The sequence below is a fragment of the Periplaneta americana genome, chromosome 1 (assembly GCF_040183065.1).
Source record: "Periplaneta americana isolate PAMFEO1 chromosome 1, P.americana_PAMFEO1_priV1, whole genome shotgun sequence".
NCBI classification, from domain to species: Eukaryota; Metazoa; Arthropoda; class Insecta; order Blattodea; family Blattidae; genus Periplaneta; species Periplaneta americana.
Genome location: NC_091117.1, coordinates 174,506,860 through 174,526,302, shown reverse-complemented (window position 1 = coordinate 174,526,302; position 19,443 = coordinate 174,506,860). Strand labels below are relative to the sequence as shown.

Genomic DNA, 19,443 nt, shown 5'->3' with positions numbered 1-19,443 from the left:
GACGTGCTATCTACTGTCCGTCCAAGTGATTATGTCACAGGGTCGTAGAAAGGGGGAAAATCACGTGACAGTTAATTACTTAACGAGGCCCTTTTATTTAAGTTATTTTAAACGGTTGTATAATATTACGTAGACGTCCAATTCCTAACAGAAATAAATGTGTTCAGAAAAGAGCTAAGAGACCCCAGCCACTAGCCTTTACAGAGGGGCGAATAAAGCCGGGATGCTGGTGAGGGAAACCGGGATGCGACGTAGGCAAATGGACGACAGTACCTGTGCGAAAATGACTCAATATTGAAAGCTCTTTCGTCACTGGAAAACGCGAACGTATTTTTGGAACGTACTGTTTACTGTGACCGTGGTACTACTATGACTGTATATGCGGTCTTGGATCTGTGTGAGGAGGGTTGAACTCCATTAGTAGAAGGGGTGGGAGTGAAGTACATTCAAAAACTCAGGTACAATAAAAATTGAAGTAAAAATAAAATGATATCCCTGTATATTTACGATGGTTATACCAAAGCTAATTTTAATTTATTATTTAGGAAATTAAACTGTTATATTAATTTAAGTAGTGCACCGGTGTTCTGTGTAAACAGTGATAGACTTTTTGAAAAATACTGCACTCCTAAGCAAGTAGATCATTTTTGCACAGAATTGGTTTTCTTGTTGTGGACACTAAGGCTTTCGAGCAGGGGGTCGTCAGCACAGAGCACGCTGGGGCTAGCATCTCTTACCCGCGGAAAACGCAGTGCACCATGGTGTAACTGTGGAGCTGTATACAGTAGTGAATAGTTTGAAGACTATTGTTAATTTATATTAGTAGTTTAGGTTCTGAACAATGTGAGCTATTCTGTTATTATTGTATTATTTAAATAATGTTAATATTATGCATAATTATAAAAAGTAAACTCATCTGTTATATGTAAACAGGAATGTGTAACACATTAATTTTTTTCCCACATTATTCTTCTCGTGCTGCTATGCATTCGGTTGCGTTACAGTCCAAGTTCAACATCGGAATTACGATACGAACTTCCTGGTTGTCATTGCAATAGAAATTAAAGATTTTCTTGGAAACAATTATGGATTTAATATTATTTGCCACATACGAGATACACTATTATATACACAAAGTAGTTGTTAACCTGATGATAGTAAGAAATACTGTATCATATTTCAGATTTGCTCCAGTAACTTCTTGTGACACAGAACGAATATTTTCAGAGTACAAATATTGTTTTTTTTTTTTCTGAACTTAAAAGGAGTATTTATTTTGATAAAATGAAAATGTTATTTGTTATAATGAGGCTAAAATCATAATCTGTTCTATACTTTGTATGTTATTATATGTAATGGTAAATTATTTCAGATTGGTAGTTACGGAGTTTATAATTACAAATTATTGTTTTTTTATATTATTCGTTTATTATTTTCTTGTTCTAAGTAGTGTTGTGGGATTTAATCGATTATCGATCAATTTCTGTTGTAATATTAATCGATCAAAAGTATTTAATCGAATAATCGAGTCGATTAAAAATTAATCGGTTGTAGTTGATATTAATTATTATTTTGTTAATATCAACTCATACTAAAAATTCCGACAATATTTCTCTCTCGGAAAATGCATACTTAAAAGCACAATACCACTGTTATTTTCTAGTGTAGGGAAAATCTTTGTACAAACACTTTAGAAAGAGATGGAGATATTAGGACAGTGACCTACTCTACCTCTATTGAAAGTTGAAACACAATGCGAAACCCTTAGTAAGTTTTATGGTTTTCCAAGAAAACTTCCACCTTGTTGTCAGCTCATCTTCCTAGCGTATGAAATACATACTTTTCTGGGATTCGTCCCCCTCATCCCTTATAAAATAGCCATGTCTACATTGTGTGCAAGTGAGAGCATAACTACCTTCTCTTTCTAAAATCTGGTAATTCGATTACAATAGGGGCAAGTCTTCTGTTTCGACTGCTGTAGTTTTGCAGTTGCAGTTTCTGTACTGAGTTTGTATATAAAGGTTGTGTGATTAGTTTGATAAAGAAAAAAAGTCAGTTTTCTTTGGTTTGTGAAAAGTGTAAATTTGAGAGGTAAACTCGGTGAAACGTTTGGATTTAAATTGAAAGATTGTTGAGAAGTGCTTGACAGAAAAAACGTTTTTTCGTGTTTAGTGATGCAGAAAACATTGTTACTAAACGTAGAGCGGCACTTAATTCGGAGCATGTGAATGCACTCATATGTTTGAAATCACGAATGAAGCAGTATTAACTAGGTGAGTCTTCATACTGTTTGTTATTTATGTTTGTCTAAAATATCCCCGGAGAAATTGACACAATAAATTATAAACATCATAATAAATATGTTGGTAAGTAATTGAAATAGTTATTTTATAATATAACGATACAATATATATTCAGATATACAACATTAATTAATACTTATGCTTATCACCGAACACAAGTTAAATTTAACAATAATTATGTGTATACAGTATATTAAAACATTTTTTCAATTCGATCAAAACTCGATTAATCTATCGATTAACAGCTTTGGTACCAACTTTCTAGCTCTGGTTATCAGTTCGAATGTGATACAAAGTTTGAAATATATATAAGGTATAGTATACTTATTTCAATTAATATTGTACAACGGAAATTCCTCACTCCTCTTTGAAGTATGCGTTACAGAGCGGGGTAGTAAAGGTTTTTTTTGTCTTCGGATCCACGCATCTATAATATCGATCCGTGTCTTTACCCAGCACATAGCATTTGTTCTCCGGACAGCTGTAGTACTTTCCCTCCTTGAAGTTTGGCTCACAGTAATCTCCTATGCCTGTAACAATGGCAGAATTATCACATTCTTTCAGATTCGTGTTCTATTAATATCATAAGATTTAGTGAGTAATGAAGTGTAACTTTATTTATTACGAATGCAATAATTTATGTTGGGTTGAGAAATAAGTGTTTGTTTGGTCTTATTTGAGAAATTTATATGTAATGTGGGGTCGAATAGGGTTATTATGATACAAAAAATGAATATTCTGCTGTAATGTTTCTCTCAAAGCATATACAAATTTGAAAAAAAAAAAAAAAAAAAAAAAAAAGTGATGTGCTACTTTAGACATGTATGAAGAATTTTGAGTTAAATTTGTAATAATGAATAAAATTAACCCAGATATGCCTACTGTCCTATTAAAAGCACAGTTGTCAATGTTTCAAATTACCCTCTCTGCAGCCAACGCATTTACTTTTTCACAGATGTCACTATTACTGGTCTTAATTAGAGGTTTGCTAGGTGTGTTAAGACTGGTAATTAGAGTTCTGGTCATCGTTGAGTTTGAGATGTGGACGTGAGAATTGTTCGTTTATTTCAGCAATGGCATTCAAGACGCAAATCAGATAAGAATGTTAAATATTTTTACAGTTAGGAATTATTTTACAAATTGTTGTAGATCAAATGACTCCTAATAAACATAAATATAACGTGAAACCACAATGTGTTCGAAATGTCTATTCATTGCGACATGACAATGACGAAAACTTATGTGTCCTTTTAAAAGGACAGTAGGTATATCCCCATATATTTTGAAATTGTTTCGCTTTTTCAATTTTAGTGGATTTTCCCTGCATAAAATGCTATCTACGTTTGAAAATTATGCTAGGGCGAAATTTCATCTCAAATACAGACATATCACTATAATGCAGCCTACAAATGCCACACAGAGTTCGTGTGCACTCAAAATTGGGGTTCTGGCGTCTTGTCAGCCCACTGAGGTGTGTGGATATGAAGGGAAAAGTTGAGACAGTGTCGGGTGTAGTTGCTGGGTAGCTAGTCGGCAGAGCGTTGGTGCGCTAAGCCAAAGGTCTCGGGATCGATACCCGGCTCCGCAACAATTTTTTCTTTGAAATTATTGAAGTTGCTTCACAGGGAGATATACCTGAAAGCCAGATTTGTACAGCAAGATCTGTTTACAAGTGGAGGTCTGGAGGGAGGTATTGAACGGACATAAGTTTCTATTGTTTTTAATTTAATATTTTTGGAAGAGGTCTTATTTTCTATCTAAATTGTCATTGTCATAACAATGTAGCTTTTAGAAAATGAACTGAAACCTGTCTTTCGACATTGCCACAGCAATTGCTTCATTATATGTATCGTCACTTCTCTCCCAATACAACCTCCTCCTCGAAACTTCAATACTCTTTTCGCCTATTACTTATTTTTACGTATCAATAGCAATACGGTACTATTCAATGACGAAAGCATTCCAGAGTTAAAACGAATTTAGCCACAATGCATCATTCTTCAGACTAATATTAGTAGTAATAATAAAGAAACTATAATAAAATAACGTAATAATAATAATAATAATAATAATAATAATAATAATTGTAAATTGCAACAATTACATTGTTTCCTTGCATGTAAGCATAGTATACAATTATTCCTCAAAATGTATGCTCATATGCCTACTGTCCTTTTAAAAGGACACCTGTTTCTAGCTCAACCAGTTACAACTAGAATGTTTCGACACATTACAAATACTTCAGTTATATACTGCATTAAATGAGATTTGAAAAATACACAAAAATTGCAAAAACATATTTCAGGCATATCTGGGTTAAAACAAAGCCAGAATATATTATAATTGAAATTACTCTTCTGTGTTGCTATGTTTAAGATTTTCCCCAATATCCTCTGTAGATGTTGGAGGTCATTTTCTCAAGTGAAGACTGTGTTATCTGATGCAAGACAGGACATGGCCATAGAGAACTTAAAAAATAAATCAGAAAAAAAAAAATTTTGGCTGTAATGTCTAACCAGTAAGCCAAGCAATAAGACTTTTTTGTCGAATGCAATTAGAATTTTTTTTAAACTTTAAAATTACAATTAAAACTTATTCACTACAATGTTAACATAAATATGCTAATTAATTAGAATAATCCAGAGAGTAATAATTAGTAAGCTGCGGATTTATGCCTATATGCCTATTTTAATCCTTAACCTGAAGGCGCAAGCTTTTAGGTTACATATCCATTTTAAGGCATTGTTAGTAAGCCTATTATATGCGAATTCTATAGGACCTATAATTGCCTATTTCACTAGTAAATGCCTATTTGTTTATAAATGCCTAAAAGTTGCCTAAATATCCGAATTATGTATTATATTTGAATTTATTGACTATTCTGTCAATATTTTCTTAATCTGTAATTTGTTTATTTTTTATCCAGCAGAGGGCAGTGATGCCATACAACTATCGATAATTTGTGTGTTACATCTTACTGCCACCAGAGCGCGGAGAAATAGAATAATTTAAATTCTACCAATAAGACAAAAAATGTATTTCGAAAGCCGCGTGAATCATTGATGGTAGTTGACTAGGATAGTTGTTTTGAACTGTGTATCCGTTTTGAGAGTTTAGTATGGAGTTGAGTTTCCTGCTGTAATACGTGAAAAATACGTGGAGATATGCCAAAGGAAAAGTCATCAAGAGCATATCGTCGCCTGAATGCAAGAACTAGGTAACTTGATTTTTCATATTTTGTGACATTGCCTATTTACTTATTTATTGCACTAAGGAAAATGTCTAGTTTTCTTTTACCTGTTTCTTATATTGGAAAATAGATGTCGCTGGTATCGTTCGGTCAGTTACCTAGTTCTTGCATTACATTTTGTGCGATTTCTGCTATGCTATAAAAGAGGTAACTAAAAAACGCAAATTTCGAGTTACCTAGTTCTTGCATTCACGTGACGATATGTTCTGAAACAATGGATCGATGGTGATCCTAACTTCTGAAACCCAAAGCTAAGATCTGATCTTGCTTTCATCAAAGCAAACTTTGGAAAACTGGAAGCGAGGAGTAGAAACTATTCTTAAAGAAATACCAAGCAGTGTGGGAGAAGCAATGAGAAATGAGTATTTGAAAATTGTGAAAATAAATGCTGGTTGAGAGCAAGTGTTATTGGTGGCAGAAGCACTGGTTGGAAATGACACTGACATTACTGCGTTCCCACTGGTTTGGTCCCCAGTTGAGATTGGATCCCTGAAGTATTGCCCCATCACTTCATGTGAAGTGGAGGGGATTTTCTCCCAATTTAAGAACATTCTTACAGACAACAGACACCAGTTCTCATTACAACATTTGGAGGAATATTTAGTTATTCACTGCCATAATGGTATTACTATACTTGGTGTTCAGTTAAAAGTGTGTCATGGCTCGCCATATGCCGTCACGTGGTTAGTCGATGAGCCTAGAAAATTCAATCTTCCTACACTTCCGCAGAGGTGTATTACTTATCTGCCAGAGAAGTTGCCTAGCGAGTACGGCGTTCATTCAGAAGAGTACTTACCGATACGTACGGTAACGTCGGTAGTGGCAGAAATGTGAACTGTTTCGAAACATGAACTGAGGTGAGTTTTTCTTACTGTCGGGATATGGGGAGAGGGTTAAGACGATTACTTACATATTTGTTGACATTAACTTCGGCGGTCAACATGGACACGGAGCATTTGATTTGTATTGTGGAATGTTGCCGTACGCAACCGATGATAACAAATACCCTGCGTACGACTTGGCCGCGCAAAACACAGTTCGAAAGAGGTTATGGTAGCACACAGACCGTACAGACCGCCATCTGTTGCTACGACGTTCAAGTTATACCGTACACGTTCTCAAGTTCAGATTGAACGCCTTGATTAATAGGCAACTTCTCTGACACAAAAGCTGAAACTCGCTTCAAATCGCTGACTCATCAACAGTGACGTCATGACCAAAGCTCGGAACTTGGGGACTTGTGTCTTTGAACGTGGCTAAGCGACCGTACTTCAATGTCAACAAACTCCCGCTTCCAGCACAGAGGTACTGTCAGGCCTACTATAAAAGTGGTTCCTGGCTGGAACAACATAATGATAATATTATGGTAGGTTGAAACAAGTAAGTTTATAGCATATAGATAAATAAACATGCAAAATACATCAAATTTACAGTTCTGCTCTGTACATTTTATTACAGTGTAGGACTACATGCATTCGAAGATTTTCGAACCCATAAATTCTTCGTCTGTTAGTTAAACATGATTTCAAACGAAGGAAACTTATTTCCACGTCACATGAAGTGACGGGAGCAAACTTTAATTTTTTTATTTTATTTATTTTAACTGCTACCTAGTGAGTACAAATTGCATTTATAAAATAAAAATGTTTCTAGCGACTACCGTAAGAGCCAGGCTCGTGTACAGTGTGGTCTTAGTGAATAATATAACATAAAATTTACAAGGACAGTTTACTAAATACAGTAAGTAACTTAATTCAAACCAATAAATACAACACAAGAGCAAGAATAAAGAAGAAAGAGAAAACGAGAGAAAAATACACATTTAATATAAATTGACAATCAGACAGAAGCCAGTGATATTCAATAAAAACATGAATATAGTCGATAGAAATAAAAGGTAAAAAAAAGTACATTTGTTACTATTATATATCATGGATAATTTTACAAATTTCTTTTTTAAAAGTTTCAATTTTAAAAAATTTCAAATTTGGAAAATGGTTTGAAATTTTATTATAAAGTCTTGGGCCTAAATAAAATACTGAATATTTTCACTGTCACTGTTTCCTGTTCGATTTTCAGCAGATCTCGTATCTGAGAAAGATAATTATATCCTAAATTTTTCTCGAAAATAGTTTTCAATTAGTGTATCACTACTAGGGAAGGTCCCTCTACGACTTGATCCATGGCTATGGACAAATTTTCCATCAATTTAAAGGACTGCAATGTCTTTCAATGAATGCCCGTTTCCAGCTCTAGTTTATGTGTGGCACAACTTACAAAATATAAACTCTGCATTAGAAGAAAATAATGTATCTCCTCAGAATTCCTTCACGAAATTCTGTACCTAAAATTTAAGAAATGTATTTTCAAACTTCCATAACACCCATTCGAATAACACGTATTTTCTCATTCCTCAGACAGACCATTTACCTGTAATTCTCTTAATGTCATTGGCTTCGACATGACACAGTTTCTTCGTTCGTCTTCTTGCCATTCGATGTGACCACTTTCTTAGTACACACGACTGTCCCTGAGCACTTGCAGCTTGAGCTTTGTGTACGCTGTACCTGTAACCTTACTCAAGCGCACGACACACAAGTCCCCAAGTTCCGAGCTTTGGTCATGACACACTTTGAAATGAACACCCAGTAGAAACTAATGTATAATTCTACGCTATTGTCGTGTTAGCCATTAAGAATTAGAAATTGTTAGTGCCTTTTTAAATGTCTATTTTATAATTTTGAATGCCTATTTTGCCTGCCTATTTCAACGGTTTTTAGTGCCTAAATATCAGCAGCTTAATAATTAGTATATAACTAAGCCTAATACATATTTTTCTGTCTTGACTTTTCTGCTATTTTAGTTTATAATGCTATTTGCGCGCATATTTTAATCATTTTTCGCCTAAACTTCCGGTCTCTATTCATGATCTTAAAAACGTGTAGGTTAACTCACCAACGATTTTGTAGCAAGCATGGCAACACCTGCAGTGGGCTCCATACTCAACAAACTTATATCCTTCGCCACAATCCTCTGGTTTTGTAACGTTGCAAAGTATTTCTTCTGTTTCGCATGTGTCATATCTGCAGGTTTCAACTTGATCAGACGTAGGGCAGAGTTGTGCCACTACAGTGTGTAGGAGGAGGCTTGCCAGCGATACCTGAAAAATGTAATAGCTATACGGTAGTAGTAGTAGTAACAAGTAGGTAGTAATAGCAAGTAGTAGATGGTAGTAGTAGTAGTAGTAGTAGTAGTAGTAAGTGGTAGTAGTAAGTGGTACAGGTAGTGGCAGTAGTAAGTAGGTAGTAGATAATACTCGTATTAATGAGTAGTTAATAAGTAGTGGTAGTAATAAGTTATTTAATAGTAAGTAGTGACAGTAGTATAGTTAGCAGTAAGTAGTAAAGATAGTATAGGGGAGGGCGGGGCAAGTTCGGCACGTTAAGCTAAACACTCACATAAGTACAATAAAATGACACTTTTTGTTTCAAAATCTTAATGCTAAATATACTTGATATATTTATATTATGTATATGGATCAGAAGTTACAAAAAAGTGAAGCATTGAATTTAAAACAAAAATAAATTAAAGATGCTACATTTGCCGAAGTTGCCCCGCACTCTGGGGCAACTTCGTCAGTATTTGTATCCTCAACAAAATAGCTTATTTCCGAGTTCAGATTTCATTTACAACATAAACTCTCATAGGACTAAATTTAATATCTGAACATATCACAAATGAAGTGTCTGTACATGTTCATATGCCCACCATATGTGTGGCTAATCTTGGTTTAGACAGTTTTTTGACTTCATGAAAGCCTCAAGTCAGGCAGATCCAGCCATCTTCTGGTTTATGTTGAAAGGATGCTCTATATGATTGGATTCTGCGAATCCGAAGGCTAATCTTCGAAATTCCACTTTCCGAAAAACATTTTCTGCAGATTGATTGCATGCTGCTTCAAATTTTCAGCCATATCTGAAGCAAACGCTCTTTTAAACCTGACTTTATTTTATACACCTGGTGCTGAAAGATCTACTTTCAGCGAATACTGAAGTGTAGTTCATGGCACTCCATAATTTTTTCGGCAGATGTCAGGCTTATCTTCTCTTATTATGCTCACATAGAGGTTTCTTGAGTGCGTCCTGGTCATATTTGTTTTCAGTTTTCCACTTGTAATTTAGAACCATTTAACTGGTAATAAATAGGCAACTAAAGTGTACGAGGGTCACTTCAAAAAGTAATGCAGAACATTTTTTAAATTTATTTTTGATTCTACACCTCTTCAATTTATGGAGGCCATAGATACGACCTTCCCGTTTGTATTCATTTTTAATTTAAGTCGTTCACGTTAGTGGCTCCATGGTAGCACTCCTTCAAGATGGTTGCTGTATTTGACATTCGTCAGAAGCAAAGTACTGTTATCGAGTTCCTGTGCTGTGAAAACGATACTGTGGGAAAATTCACAAGTGGTTGAAAAAGGTGTATGGAGATGCAGCTGTCGATTGCAGTACAGTTAGTCGGTGGGCAAGCAGATTATCTGGTGAAAGAGGACAAGCCAATATTCGGGATACTCCTAGCAGCGGCAGACACTGCACTGCGCGAAGTCCTGACAATGTGCAGCGTTTTGACAACATGGTTGTGACTGACAAACGAGTAACAGTGAAAGAATTGTCACTCCAAGGTTTGTGCCATGTGGGTTCCGAGGATGTTAACAGAAGCCCACAACTAAACCCGAAAAATACTGTTCAGGGAACTTTTGGACAAGTATGAGAATGGTGGAGATGACTTTCTTGCAAGAATTGTGAAAGGAGATGAAACATGGCTCTACCATTTTCAACCGGAGACAAAGAGACAGACAATGGAGTGACATGATGCTAATTCATCAAAGAAAAAGAAATTCAAAATTGTGCCTTCAGCAGAAAAAGTTATGGCTACTGTGTTTTACAATTCAGAAGGGCTCGTGCTTGTGAACATCATGCCACACTGAACCACCATTAATTCTGACGTGTATGTGGCAACTGTCAAGAAACTTCAAGCTTGACTGAGCCGTGTTCGACCAGACCGGGAGAAGCAGAATGTTCTGCTATTGCACGACAACGCACGGTAACATGTCAGTCACAAGATCACAGACCAGATCAGAAAACTTGGATGGGCAACACTGAAGCAACCGCCTTACAGTCCTGATCTGGCACCATGCGATTATCATCTCTTTGGTAAACTTAAGGAATGTTTTGGCGGTACGAGTTTTGAAGGTGACGACTCCTCGTACACGCTGCTAAAGAGTTGCTCAAACGTGGTGGATCAGACTTTTATCGTGTCGATATACTGGCTCTTGTTCCACTGTGGAGGAAGGCAGTTGAAAGGAACAGGGATTATGTGGAAAAGTGACATTTTGTTCCTAAAGGATGTATCTACGTTCTGTGAAAATAGTTTAGCTATAGGATAAAATGTAATTTTCAAATATTGTGCATTACTTTTGGAGTGACCTTAGAATAATTGCTTTAAATTATTTTAAATGTTATAATTACTTATTTTATATAGTTAACAAACAATACAGAAACACTATCCTATTCCTCATTTCCATAGGGCAAGATCGGCAGCTTACTGCCGAAGTTGCCCCAATTGTCAAGAAAAAATTAATTAATCAGTACCCTTACTAGGGGCTTGCAACCAGCTTGCCAAGCTCATAGTCTGATACAGACTTAGTCGTTCTAAATAATGATGCCACTCACTGATATCGACAATGTTATCGTTACGGGTTCTTTAAGACATTCAAAATCATAATTACAATAAGCCATGAGTTAGAAAAAATATATTCACCTGTCAGATCTGCAACTATCTCTCGATACAACACAAGCGTTATTCACAGAAAGAGGGCATGTTTTCTCAATACATTACCCTCTGAACAAGCACTTATTTGCTCAGGTCTTCGAAACAAATGCTGTGACGAAGTTGCCCCTAATGCCGAAATTGCCCCGATATCCCCTAGTTAGAGGTAAGCTATTAGTAAGTAGTAGGGGTGGTATAGTTAGCAGTAAGTTGTTAGTAAGTAGTAGCGGTAGTATAGTTAGCAGTAAGTAGTAAGTAGTAGGGTTGTATAGTTAGCAATAAGTTGTTAGTAAGTAGTAGCTGCAGTATAGTTAGCAGTAAGTTATTAGTAAATAGTAGCGGTAGTACAGTTAGCAATAAGTTGTTAGTAAGTAGTAGCGGTAGCATAGTTAGCAGTAAGTAGTAGGATTGTATAGTTAGCAGTAAGTTATTAGTAAGTAGTAGCGGTAGTATAGTTAGCAATAAGTTGTTAGTAAGTAGCAGCGGTAGTATAGTTAGCAGTAAGTTATTAGTAAGTAGCAGCGATAGTATAGTTAGCATTAAGTAGTAAAATTGTATAGTTAGTAATAAGTTGTTAGTAAGTAGCAGCGGTAGTATAGTTAATAATAAGTTGTTAGTAAGCAGCAGCGGTAGTATAGTTAGCAGTAAGTTATTAGTAAGTAGTAGCGGTAGTATTGTTAGCATTAAGTAGTAGGATTGTATAGTTAGCAATAAGTTGTCAGTAAGTAGCAGTGATAGTATAGTTAACAATAAGTTGTTAGTAAGTAGCAGCGGTAGTATAGTTAACAATAAGTTATTAGTAGGTAGTAGCGGTAGTATAGTTAGCAATAAGTTGTTAGTAATTAGTAGCGGTTATATAGTTAACAATTAGTTGTTAGTAAGTAGTAGCGGTAGTATAGTTAGCAAAAAGTAGTTGGTAAGTAGTAGCGGTAGTATAGTTAGCAATAAGTTGTTAGTAAGTAGTAGTGGTGGTATAGTTAGCAGTAAGTTATTAGTAAATATTAGCGGTAATATAGTTAGCAATAAGTTGTTGGTAAGTAGTAGCGGTTGTATAGTTAGCAGTAAGTTATTAGTAAGCGGTAGCGGTAGTATAGTTAGCAAAAAGTAGTTAGTTAGTAGTAACGGTAGTATAGTTAAGAATAAGTTGTTAGTAATTAGTAGCGGTAGTATAGTTAACAATAAGTTGTTAGTAAGTAGTAGCGGTAGTATAGTTAACAATAAGTTGTTAGTAAGTAGTAGTGGTAGTATAGTTAACAATAAGTTGTTAGTAAGTAGTAGCGGTAGTATAGTTAGCAATAAGTTGTTAGTAAGTAGTAGCGGTAGTATAGTTAACAATAAGTAGTAAGTAGTAGCGGTAGTATAGTTAACAATAAGTTGTTAGTAAGTAGTAGCGGTAGTATAGTTAACAATAAGTTGTTAGTAAGTAGTAGCGGTAGTATAGTTAACAATAAGTTGTTAGTAAGTAGTAGCGGTAGTATAGTTAATAAAAAGTTGTTAGTAAGTAGCAGCGGTAGTATAGTTAGCAGTAAGTTATTAGTAAGTAGTAGCGGTACTATAGTTAGTATTAAGTAGTAGGATTATATAGTTAGCAATAAGTTGTTAGTAAGTAGCAGCGGTAGTATAGTTAGCAGTAAGTTAATAGTAAAATAGTAGCGGTAGTATAGTTAGCAATAAGTTGTTAGTAAGTAGTAGCGCTAGTATAGTCAGCAGTAAGTTATCAGTAAGTAGTAGCGGTAGAATAGTTAGCAAAAAGTAGTTAGGAAGTAGTAGCGGTAGTATAGTTACCAATAAGTTATTAGAAAGTAGTAAAGGTAGTATAGTTAGCAATCAGTAGTAAGTAGTAGCGGTAGTATAGTTAACAATAAGTTGTTAGTAAGTAGTAGCAGTAGTATAGTTAACAATAAGTTGTTAGTAAATAGTAGCGGTTGTATAGTTAGCAAAAAGTAGTTGGTAAGTAGTAGCGGTAGTATAGTTAGCAATAAGTTGTTAGTAAGTAGTAGCGGTTGTATAGTTAGCAGTAAGTTATTAGTAAGTAGTAGCGGTAGTATAGTTAGCAAAAAGTCGTTAGTAAGTAGTAACGGTCATATAGTTAGCAAAAAGGTGTTAGTGGTAGTGGTAGTATAGTCACCAAAAGTAGTAGGATTGTATAGTTAGCGATAAGTTGTTAGTAAGTAGTAGCGGTAGTATAGTTAGCAATAAGTTATTAGTAAGTAGTAGAGGTAGTATAGTTAGCAATCAGTAGTCAGTAGTAGCGGTAGTATAGTTAACAATAACTTGTTAGTAAGTAGTAGCGGTAGTATAGTTAACAATAAGTTGTTAGTAAGTAGTAGCGGTAGTATAGTTGACAATCACTTGTTAGTAAGTAGCAGCGGTAGTATAGTTAACAATAAGTTATTAGTAAGTAGTAGAGGTAGTATAGTTAGCAAAAAGTAGTTAGTAAGTAGTAGCGGTAGTATAGTTAGCAATAAGTTATTAGTAAGTAGTAGAGGTAGTATAGTTAGCAATCAGTAGTAAGTAGTAGCGGTAGTATAGTTAACAATAAGTTGTTAGTAAGTAGTAGCGGTAGTATAGTTAGCAATCAGTAGTAAGTAGTAGCGGTAGTATAGTTAACAATAAGTTGTTAGTATGTAATAGCGGTAGTATAGTTAACAATCAGTTGTTAGCAAGTAGCAGCGGTAGTATAGTTAACAAAATAAGTTGTTAGTAAATAGTAGCGGTAGTATAGTTAGCACTAAGTTATTAGTAAGTAGTAGAGGTAGTATAGTTAGCAATCAGTAGTAAGTAGTAGCGGTAGTATAGTTAAGAATAAGTTGTTAGTAAGTAGTAGGAGTGGTATAGTTAACAATAAGTTGTTAGTAAGTAGCAGCTGTAGTATAGTTAACAATAAGTTGTTAGTAAGTAGCAGCGGTAGTATAGTTAACAATAAGTTGTTAGTAAGTAGTAGCGGTAGTATAGTTAACAATAAGTCGTTAGTAAGTAGTAGAGGTACTATAGTTAACAATAAGTTGTTAGTAAGTAGTAGCGGTAGTACAGTTATCAAAAAGTACTTGGTAAGTAGTAGCGGTAGTATAGTTAGCAATAAGTTGTTAGTAAGTAGTAGTGGTGGTATAGTTAGCAGTAAGTTATTAGTAAATATTAGCGGTAGTATAGTTAGCAATAAGTTGTTGGTAAGTAGTAGCGGTTGTATAGTTAGCAGTAAGTTATTAGTAAGCGGTAGTGGTAGTATAGTTAGCAAAAAGTAGTTAGTAAGTAGTAACGGTAGTATAGCTAACAATATGTTGTTAGTAAGTAGCAGCGGTAGTATAGTTAACAATAAGTTGTTAGTAAGTAGTAGCGGTAGTATATTTAACAATAGGTTGTTAGTAAGTAGCAGCGGTAGTATAGTTAGCAGTAAGTTGTTAGTAAGTAGGAGTGGTAGTATAGTTAGCAAAAAGTAGTAGCATTGTATAGTTAGCGATAAGTTGTTAGTATGTAGTAGCGGTCGTATAATTAGCAAAAAGTAGTTAGTAAGTAGTAGCGGTAGTATAGTTAGCAATAAGTTATTAGTAAGTATTAGAGGTAGTATAGTTAGCAATCAGTAGCAAGTACTAGCGGTAGTATAGTTAACAATAAGTTGTTAGTAAGTAGTAGCGGTAGTATAGTCAACAATAAGTTGTCAGTAAGTAGTAGCGGTAGTATAGTTAACAATAAGTTGTTAGTAAGTAGTAGCGGTAGTATAGTTAACAATAAGTTGTTAGTAAGTAGTAGCGGTGGTATAGTTAACAATAAGTTGTTAGTAAGTAGCAGCGGTAGTATAGTTAACAATAAGTTGTTAGTAAGTAGCAGCGGTAGTATAGTTAACAATAAGTTATTAGTAAGTAGTAGCGGTAGTATAGTTAACAATAAGTTGTTAGTAATTAGTAGCGGTAGTATAATTAAGAATAAGTTGTTAGTAAGTAGTAGGGGTAGTATAGTTAACAATAAGTTGTTAGTAAGTAGCAGCGGTAGTATAGTTAACAATAAGTTGTTAGTAAGTAGTAGCGGTTGTATAGTTAACAAATAAGTTAGTAAGTAGTAGCGGTAGTGTAGTTAACAATAAATTGTTAGTAAGTAATAGCGGTAGTATAGTCAACTATAAGTTGTCAGTAAGTAGTAGCGGTAGTATAGTTAACAATAAGTTGTTAGTAAGTAGTAGTGGTAGTATAGTTAACAATAAGTTGTTAGTCAGTAGTGGGGGTAGTATAGTTAACAATAAGTTGTTAGTAAGTAGCAGCATTAGTATAGTTAACAATAAGTTGTTAGTATTTAGCAGCGGTAGTATAGTTAGCAATAAGTTGTTAGTAAGTAGTATCGGTAGTATAGTTAACAATAAGTTGTTAGTAATTAGTAGCGGTAGTATAGTTAAGAGTAAGTTGTTAGTAAGTAGTAGGGGTAGTATAGTTAACAATAAGTTGTTAGTAAGTAGCAGCGGTAGTATAGTTAACAATAAGTTGTTAGTAAGTAGCAGCGGTATTACAGTTAACAACATGTTGTTAGTAAATAGTAGCGGTAGTATAGTTAGCAATAAGTTGTTAGTAAGTAGCTGCGGTTTTATAGTTAACAATAAGTTGTTAGTAAGTAGTAGCGGTAGTATAGTTACCAATAAGTTATTAGTAGGTAGTAGCGGTAGTATAGTTAGCAATAAGTTGTTAGTAATTAGTAGCGGTTATATAGTTAACAATTAGTTGTTAGTAAGTAGTAGCGGTAGTATAGTTAGCAAAAAGTAGTTGGTGAGTAGTAGCGGTAGTATAGTTAGCAATAAGTTGTTAGTAAGTAGTAGCTGTGGTATAGTTAGCAGTAAGTTATTAGTAAATATTAGCGGTAATATAGTTAGCAATAAGTTGTTGGTAAGTAGTAGCGGTTGTATAGTTAGCAGTAAGTTATTAGTAAGCGGTAGCGGTAGTATAGTTAGCAAAAAGTAGTTAGTTAGTAGTAACGGTAGTATAGTTAAGAATAAGTTGTTAGTAATTAGTAGCGGTAGTATAGTTAACAATAAGTTGTTAGTAAGTAGTAGCGGTCGTATAGTTAACAATAAGTTGTTAGTAAGTAGTAGTGGTAGTATAGTTAACAATAAGTTGTTAGTAAGTAGTAGCGGTAGTATAGTTAACAATAAGTTGTTAGTAAGTAGTAGCGGTAGTATAGTCAACAATAAGTTGTCAGTAAGTAGTAGCGGTAGTATAGTTAACAATAAGTTGTTAGTAAGTAGTAGCGGTAGTATAGTTAACAATAAGTTGTTAGTAAGTAGTAGCGGTAGTATAGTTAACAATAAGTTGTTAGTAAGTAGTAGCGGTAGTATAGTTAACAATAAGTTGTTAGTAAGTAGTAGCGGTAGTATAGTTAACAATAAGTTGTTAGTAAGTAGCAGCAGTAGTAGAGTTAACAATAAGTTGTTAGTAAGTAGTAGCGGTAGTATAGTTAACAATAAGTTATTAATAAGTAGTAGCGGTAATATAGTTAGTAAATAGTAACGGTAGTATAGTTATCATTAATTATTTATTAGATATTACTAATGTATAATTTAACTATGTTTTTCAATTTTTTCAGTTTCTTGGGTACCTCAGTCAGTAAAGAGCGTTGGCATGGTCAGCCAAAGAACCCTGGAAATTACTGAAGTTTTTTGTGATGCAATGATATACTGTTGCTTCAGGAAAATATTAGAAATATAATAGATACAGGCAAAGTCATTCCCACTGCAAATCATGGAGACTCACAGGGGGTAAGAAGGTTGAGGCTCAAACCTTAAAACAAATCGACATTAATGGACTTTACCTTCAAGAAAATACTCCTAGTACTCATTTCTGTTAGAGAATGAGTAATCCCCAGGGCCATAATGTGGCCAGAAGGACTAGATTAATGGAGAATATTCATGACTCCATCGGGAATCGAACCCATGACACTCCGGCTTGCAGCATTATGCCTTAACCGGAAGGATATCGCGCCCCCGTTCAGAAATATTATATTATAAAGTAATAATAATAATAATAATAATAATAATGAAGATAATAAAAGTAATATATAATGGTATTAGTATTATACCTGAAGAATTGCTCGTTTGATTCTATACGCCATGTTACTGCCAATGTACTGTCAGCTCTACCGATATGTTAAAATTCTTGTTTATATTATAATGGCTAGTTTTGTTAGATAAAAAGGGTCACGTGTTTCCCTAGATATTTTGTAACTTTTATTACGTATTTACTTATTTATCTGGTCTCAATTTATAATCTTTTTAGGTTAGAAATCTACTTCCATGTCACAATTATTGTTATGATATGCATAATGAAGAAATAGCGTAGAAGTTATAAGATATTTTTTATGTTTTTCAGTCATAAATAAGGAACTTTTTATAGATAAACAATGGTCACGTATACCCCTAGGTATTTTGTAACCTTTATTACGTATTTACTTATTTATCTGGTCCTAATTTATAATCTTTTTAGGTTAGAAATCCACTTTCATTACACAAATGGTATGATATGCATGATGAAGTAATAGTATAGAAGTTACAGGATACGTTTTATGTTTTTCAGTCTTTAATAAGAAACTTATTATATTTCAAAATCAGAACTTTTTAATTTTTTTTTTTTTCGCAGTTGCGACAAGTTTAATAACGATACTCATAGATTACTTAACACTATACTATGACTTCCAGTCTCGGCTCTGAAGTTTAGAATATAATTGACCTGCCTTACGATTTAACTGCATTCCTCTTTTTATGACGTATCTTAATATTGTCATTTTGTTAACGTGTGTTTCAACCCCTGCCTGGCCTGAAAATTTGAGGCCTCTCTTAATGTGAACCTTACCTTCTCTGAATCACAAGGCTTTAAACAAAATTTTGGGGCAGCTTCGTGACTATATCAACATAATGATATGTGATATATGATATGATATATTTATGCCACCAGCTTACATCGGTCGTGATGGCTCTTCACATTTCTGTATACAGTGCCATCACTCCCTTGGATACATGATTTTCTGCTTACGCTTTTTCTAAACCTCCGGCTATTACATATAAATGACCCTGATCACTTTTCTATCACGTCCCTCACCTCTATTTCCCTCCCTTCTTCTTATATTTACCCTTCCCTTTCCTTGTTATCTATCTTATTCTTACTAATCTCATTTAACTAAACAATGACTTCTCTCAATCTCTTATTAATTGGTCCGAACATTGTTTATATTTGTTGAACTCTTCCATAGTTGTTAACTTATTTATTCACTTGAATCACTAACATTCACTAACCACTTATTCCCATTAATCTAATCTGTATATTTTCAGACGAAGTAGTTTCTACCGTTTCATTACCTTTCCATTCCCACTTTCTTTATTATATTTGTATCACTACTTACTTATTATCACTCTCTGGTTATTACTTGTATCTTATCCTTTTTCACCATTATTCCCTTGCCTTACCGTCTTTTCTGTCACTATCACTCTTTTCACTTTGTCACTTTCTTACGTTTTGTCACTCATGCCACTCATGCACCAACCTCTTAAGTTACAAGTTTTCTGTCCCTTACTTCTTCCCACTGACAAACCTCTATTCGGTGTCCCTTCCGGTTTTTGTAGAATCTTGTCTTCTTTTCTTGGTATCTTCATCTCTCGATCCCTTCTGTAGTTGCTGGCCCATATTAGTTCTCCCAGCTGGATTCACTGAACTCTTTGCTGTTCTCAGCTCCTGTATGCCGTCCTTCTGTTCTCCCCTGTCTACCTGATGTCGTCATCATAATTTCAGTGCAAGTCTCTTGTTTCTTCTTTAATTGCTTGTTGACATCCTCGTCCGCTGCTGTTGCTGAGCTATGCATTCCTCTGGTCGCTGGCCTCTCTTCCTGGTTCATGTTACTCGCTGACTGGTTCATTCCATCGCTTCCTATTCTTTCCGGTGTGATGACCTCTCCACCTTCTAATTTTTCAAATAGTTCTCCCATCGTATGTTTTATTATAATGTTCCTTATTTCCTCTTTCATTGTCCCTAACTCTTTATGGTTCAAATTTTCCAAGCAGAATTCCACATCAAACATCTGCCCATTTATGTTTAA

At 34.6% G+C, this 19,443-nt stretch overlaps 1 protein-coding gene and 1 long non-coding RNA gene across 2 annotated transcripts in view; one reads left to right on the top strand and one right to left on the bottom strand.

Annotated features, from left to right (window-relative positions):
* The window catches only part of LOC138704494 (uncharacterized), a 222,540-nt gene that overhangs the window by 120,048 nt on the left and 83,049 nt on the right, over window positions 1-19,443 (top strand). The gene's annotated exons all lie outside the window — the stretch shown is intronic.
* On the bottom strand, window positions 2,372-17,561 carry LOC138709409 (uncharacterized). Its single transcript, XR_011334925.1, has 3 exons — window positions 17,437-17,561; window positions 8,509-8,713; window positions 2,372-2,833 (listed from the first exon to the last, which is right to left on the bottom strand). It is a non-coding gene; the product is annotated as an uncharacterized lncRNA (long non-coding RNA).